Source organism: Sturnira hondurensis, unplaced genomic scaffold (assembly GCF_014824575.4).
Source record: "Sturnira hondurensis isolate 20B ecotype Veracruz unplaced genomic scaffold, ASM1482457v3 Scaffold0002840, whole genome shotgun sequence".
Lineage (NCBI taxonomy): Eukaryota > Metazoa > Chordata > Mammalia > Chiroptera > Phyllostomidae > Sturnira > Sturnira hondurensis.
In genome coordinates, this window is record NW_028075471.1 from 33,511,808 (window position 1) to 33,516,949 (window position 5,142).

At 43.1% G+C, this 5,142-nt stretch overlaps 1 non-coding gene across 1 annotated transcript; it reads left to right on the forward strand.

Annotated features, from left to right (window-relative positions):
* The first annotated feature begins 929 nt into the window (after positions 1-929).
* Positions 930-1,090, forward strand: LOC118983708 (U1 spliceosomal RNA). Its single transcript, XR_005065774.1, has one exon. It is a non-coding gene; the product is annotated as a U1 spliceosomal RNA (small nuclear RNA).
* Positions 1,091-5,142: the final 4,052 nt, after the last annotated feature.

Genomic DNA, 5,142 nt, shown 5'->3' on the forward strand with positions numbered 1-5,142 from the left:
CTTTCTGCATGCAAGTTCTCATGTCCTTCTCAGAGCATCATATATTCTGGAAACAACAAGGTGTCTAACTTACAGATGATTACATTGAAGAAGCCACAGATTAAAGTTGACCAGATCTCTCAGCTGGGTTGTGGGACAACAGAGATCAAAACCCAGGACTTCCGGCCCCTGGAACGCTAACTACTACAGGAAAAGCACCCAAGCAGCAAATGTTTGTCAAGTGCTCCCCAGGAGCAGGCACCAGGACAGGGGCTCATTATGGTGGTTTTACCTTCCCCCAGCCATGAATGCAGTCTTTTATAACCTGTCTTGGAAGCAACATACCATTGTTTCTACTGTATGCTTTCGGGTACGCAGACTAAGGCTGATACAATGTGGGAGAGAACTACCTAAGGGCACAAATGCCTGAAGACAGTCCTTGGGGGCTCTCTTGGAAGTGGCTACCACAGCATCTAAGAGAGAGGGGAAGGGAGGGAGGAAGAGAGGGACAGAAACATTAATATGTGATTGCCTCTAGAGCACCCTCTACTGAGAACCTGGCCTGCAATCCAGGCATGTGCCCTGACTGGGAATCAAACAGGTGGTCTTCTGGTTTGCAGGCCGGTGCTCAGTCCACTGAGCCACACCAGCCAAGGCTACAGTTTCATTTTTAAACAATGAGTGTTTACTCACTTCTGGGAATTGTAAATTTACCTATGGTTGGCCAAGCTGTATGTGATTTGTAGAAGCATATGTGGCTAGGAGTGTAAATTTCCTTGCTCTCTTGGTATTTAATTTTGCCATATCTTCTGTTTTGCTTACCTGACCTCTAGGCATTGTATACAAGGCACTGTTGGTATTAGTTACTTCATTATAGGTCTCTATTTCCCTGTTGAAGTAACTAACCTTACATAAAATTCCACCAGTTCTTATAAGTTCACTGGCGTGTGATACTTACCTGGCAGGGCAGATACCATAATCATAAAGGTGGTTTTCCCAGGGCGAAGCTCACCTACTGCACTCTGGGTGCACTGACCCCTGTAGTCTCCCCAAATGTGGGAAACTCAACTGCATAATTTGGGTAGTGGGGACCACATCCACACTCTCTCCTGGAGAAAAAAATCGCTGCTGTGTGTTTTTACATTAAATGCTTTTCTTCCAACTCTATTTTAATGACTATGACATCTTTTTTTAGAGTCTTTGTTCCACTGTGGGTACAAATTTATATACCCTAGTGTGTACTGGAGGAGAAATACAGGTACCATTGGGGGCATTTGCATGCATATAACAATGTAGTTATAAAATGTACTCTTAAATTTGCCTATGCTTAAATAAAAAGGTTCTATTAGTTAACCCACAATTTTAAAATATTGTAAATCCATGCAATTTGTCCTTCCTCCAAGTCTGTTTTTAAGAGTGGATTTCTTTTTCTTTTGGGGCATCCATCCCAGGTTTAGAGAAGATGAGTCTTCCTGAACAACAAAATACTGCATGTAGGAACAAATGGGCTTTGAATGATTGATATGGGGTCAATGAATAAGCAGACCAGTGTTTCCTTTGTTGCTAAGATATGGTAGCACTGTGATATAGATGTACTGTGATATTAGAGGTATTAGTTGAAATAATATATGTACACATATAAACTGCATCTGTCTAGGGCAGGAAGTGTCTGATTTGTGTGAAGTGAGTTGAATTTTTGGCCAATTGCAAAGAATGAGGTGAAAAGAGTCTTCAGGCTCTGGGAGCACGTGGATATGTGTGGTGCTTGAACAGGTGTCTGACTGAGATTTTATTCATATCTCTGTGCCCAGAGGTTCAAACAGTGAACAAGACACAGTTCCTGTCCCCTGGGAGTTTGTCAGAGGAAGACAGGCAAATGAAGCAGCAATTACAATACTGTGAGGAGTATGACGGGGTAGATACAGGACACTAACTCACACATTTATTTTTAGGTGAACATGTAAATTAGTAGGCAGAGGGTAATTGAAGGCAGAAAGAAATGGATAGAAAAAAAGGTTTCTGGGGAAAGTAATCTCACAGGGTGATCTGATCATAAATTCCTAACTGGGCAGGTCATGCCCAATGCATATAACCTTTTAATTTATCTTTGCCTGAAGCAAGCCCTGTCCATTCTTTCGGTGCATCTAGGTGAACACACCTTTTGATTAAGTAAAATCAAAAGTACACACCCTCAAGTAAACATACAATCTTGTTAACTATCCCCATACCCAATCCCTGCCTTGCTTTCTCCCACCTCCATGTAAACTTCCTTACTTTTCCTTCTTAATTTCAAGTGCTTAAAAGAACCTACAAAACTGTTACTCTTGGGAGCATCTAAGACCTTGCTTCCTGGCACGTGTCATCAGTTTGGCTCAGACTTATAAAAAGTCTCTACAGGTTTGGATGTTTCCTAGGTTGACAGTAAGAAATGGACCAAGCATCAAAGAGGGGAAGGATTGAGGACGGGAGGTAGGAGTGGGTGGGGCAAGCGAAAGCGGTGCCAGGAAAATGGAGACAACTGTACTTGAAAAACAATTAAAAAAAAAAGTCACCCTGGCTGGTATGACTCTGGACCGAGTGCTGGCTGGTGAACCGAAGGGTCACTGCTTCGATTCCCAGCCAGGGCACAAGCCTGGATTGTGGGCCAGGTCCCCAGTAGGGGCTGCATGACAGGCAACCACACGTTGATCTTTCTCCCTCCCTTCCCCTCTCTCTAAAAATAAATAAAATGTTTTTAAAAATCTTTTCACTAGAGTCTTTATCCTAAAAATATTTGTTTCTTGTGTTTGAGAATTAAACCACTGGTTTGTTGCTACATAGGAACAGGTTGGTAATAATAGATTGACATATTAAGAAAAATTATTCTAAAAATTCATCCACTTGTCAGAGTGACTTATTTTAGGGGTCTTCTTTGCACTTTGATTATGAATTTTTAAAAATTTATTTGAGAGAGTGCCTCGGTCCGGCCGCAGCAGGGTCTAGGCGTCCGCCAAGCCGGAACACGCTTCTTTGAAGTTGTCCTCTCCATGCTCGGACTTTGTCAGACAGCATGGTTGGCGGAGCTGGACGTGGCAAGAGAGAGGGGAGGAAGAGAGCGAGTTGAACACTGTTTTGTTGCCCCACGTATTTATGCATTCATTGGTTGATTTTTGCATGTGCTGTGAAGGGGCTCAAACCCACAACCGTGGTGTATCAGGACAACGCCATTACCAACTGAGCTACTTGGCCAGGGCCTGCACTTTGATTTTGGAATTTGTTTTCTGGAGAAAAAAGGGAACACCAGTCAGTCAACAAATAGTAAAAAGTAGTTTTTGTTGTTTTACTTTCTGTTAAAAACCTGGAAAATCGACCCAAATTCAAGAATTGTTTGGAAAGTAGATTTCACCCTCATTTATTTCTCTTGACTGGCATTTGGGCGTCCAGTGTTCGGGAAATCACTACAACCCCAAGAAGTTCAGAACAATCTAAAGGGAACCCCAAAGGATTTAACCTGGTGGCTGTGGCAATAAATCCATCAGTAGCCAAGGATGCAGCTGAGAAGTGAGACGGAACTGAGCCCTCCTGCCAGCACGCACAAGTAGCTGCCCAGGGCCCTCTGCGGTGTGAGAGCTGGTGGGCAGCACACACTCACTTCTACCCCCACCCCCACCCCCTGTAGCTGACTGCAAAGTCTGCCCGACTATCAAAATGTCTGTCCTGCCTGGCTCAGCCCTATGCAGGGCAAGAGTCGGATGTTTAGGCCCTGGCTGGTGTAGCTCAGTGGATCCCTTTGGATTGTTTTTGGAACAATGACATTGTTTTGCAGTTCCACTCTTCGTCAGGGCACATGCCTGGGTTGCAGGCCAGTTCCCAGCCAGGGATGCAGGAGAGGCAACCATACATTGATATTTCTCTCCCTCTCTCCTTCCCTCCCCCCTTCTATAGATGAATAAACTAACTTAAAAAAAAAAGATTCGGGTGTTTACCCAGTGCACGTCATTGTGTGCCAAAGACTTTCGTAATCATCCTGGTAACTCTGTGAAAGGGACAATGTCATGACTGTTTTATAGATGTGGCACCATCCGAGTGTGAGGAAGGGAAGACACAGAGGCAAGAGTAGGACAGAAAGTTCCGAGGAGGTGACAGGAAAAGAGAGCTTGATCAAATAGAAGCTTATGACAGATAAAAATAAGAGAAATGACTTTTAAGTATTTTTTTTCAGCTAAGAGCCTTTTCANGAGTTCTATTATAAATGGGTGCTGGATATTATCAAATGCTTTTTCTGCATCTAATGAGATGATCATGTGGTTTTCATCCTTCATTTTGTATATGTGATGAATCACATTTATTGATTTACAAATGTTTTTTTTTTTTTTTTTTTTTTTTTNTTCACGCCCCAGCCTTTTTTTTTTTTTTTTTTTAATTTTGAGAGCACATTTATTCAAGCTGGTGACAGTGAAACAAGGACGGGCTTAGGGTCAGAGAAGCAACAGGAGAGAGCCCAAGCAGGGCTGCTTTGGTTCTCTAGAAATTTTATAGAAAAGAAACGAGAGGCCATGGCCAGGGAGCTCGGTTGGTGAGCATGTCATCCAGACACACCAAGGTTGCCCGTTTGATCCCTAGTCAGGGCAAATACAAGAATCAACCAATGAGTGCATAAATAGGTGGAAAACAAATGAATGTCTGTGTGTCTCTCTCCCCCCTCACTAAAATCCTAAAAGAAATTAAAATAAATAAATAAATGCACTGAGGCGGGTCTGCCTTAGCTCACTGGAAAGTCAGAGAAAAGGGAGCCTGGAGACAGGACCAGGGGGAAGCTTGGGATAGGGGTTGCTGCTCATTGCTGCCTGGCTTAGCTTGTCATGGGTCCTCTAGTTCAGGAGATGCATGCCTGAGAGGGAAGAGGGGGAAGGAAAAGGCGCAGGCATGCTTCAGGGAGAGTGAGTGCTTTATGTTTTAAACAGTTGTATTGAGATGTGGTTTACACATCATACAATTCACGCATTTAAAATGTACAACTCAATGGCTTTAGGTGTATTTACAGGTTTGTACAACTAGAGGGATGGCTCTTAAATGGGGGCATATTCTTTCTTTTGGCTGGCTGCTTATTTCACAGTACTTTGAGCCTGTTTGTTGGAAGGAATAATACTAATTCCACCATGGATTTCAGTCATCCCTGAAAAT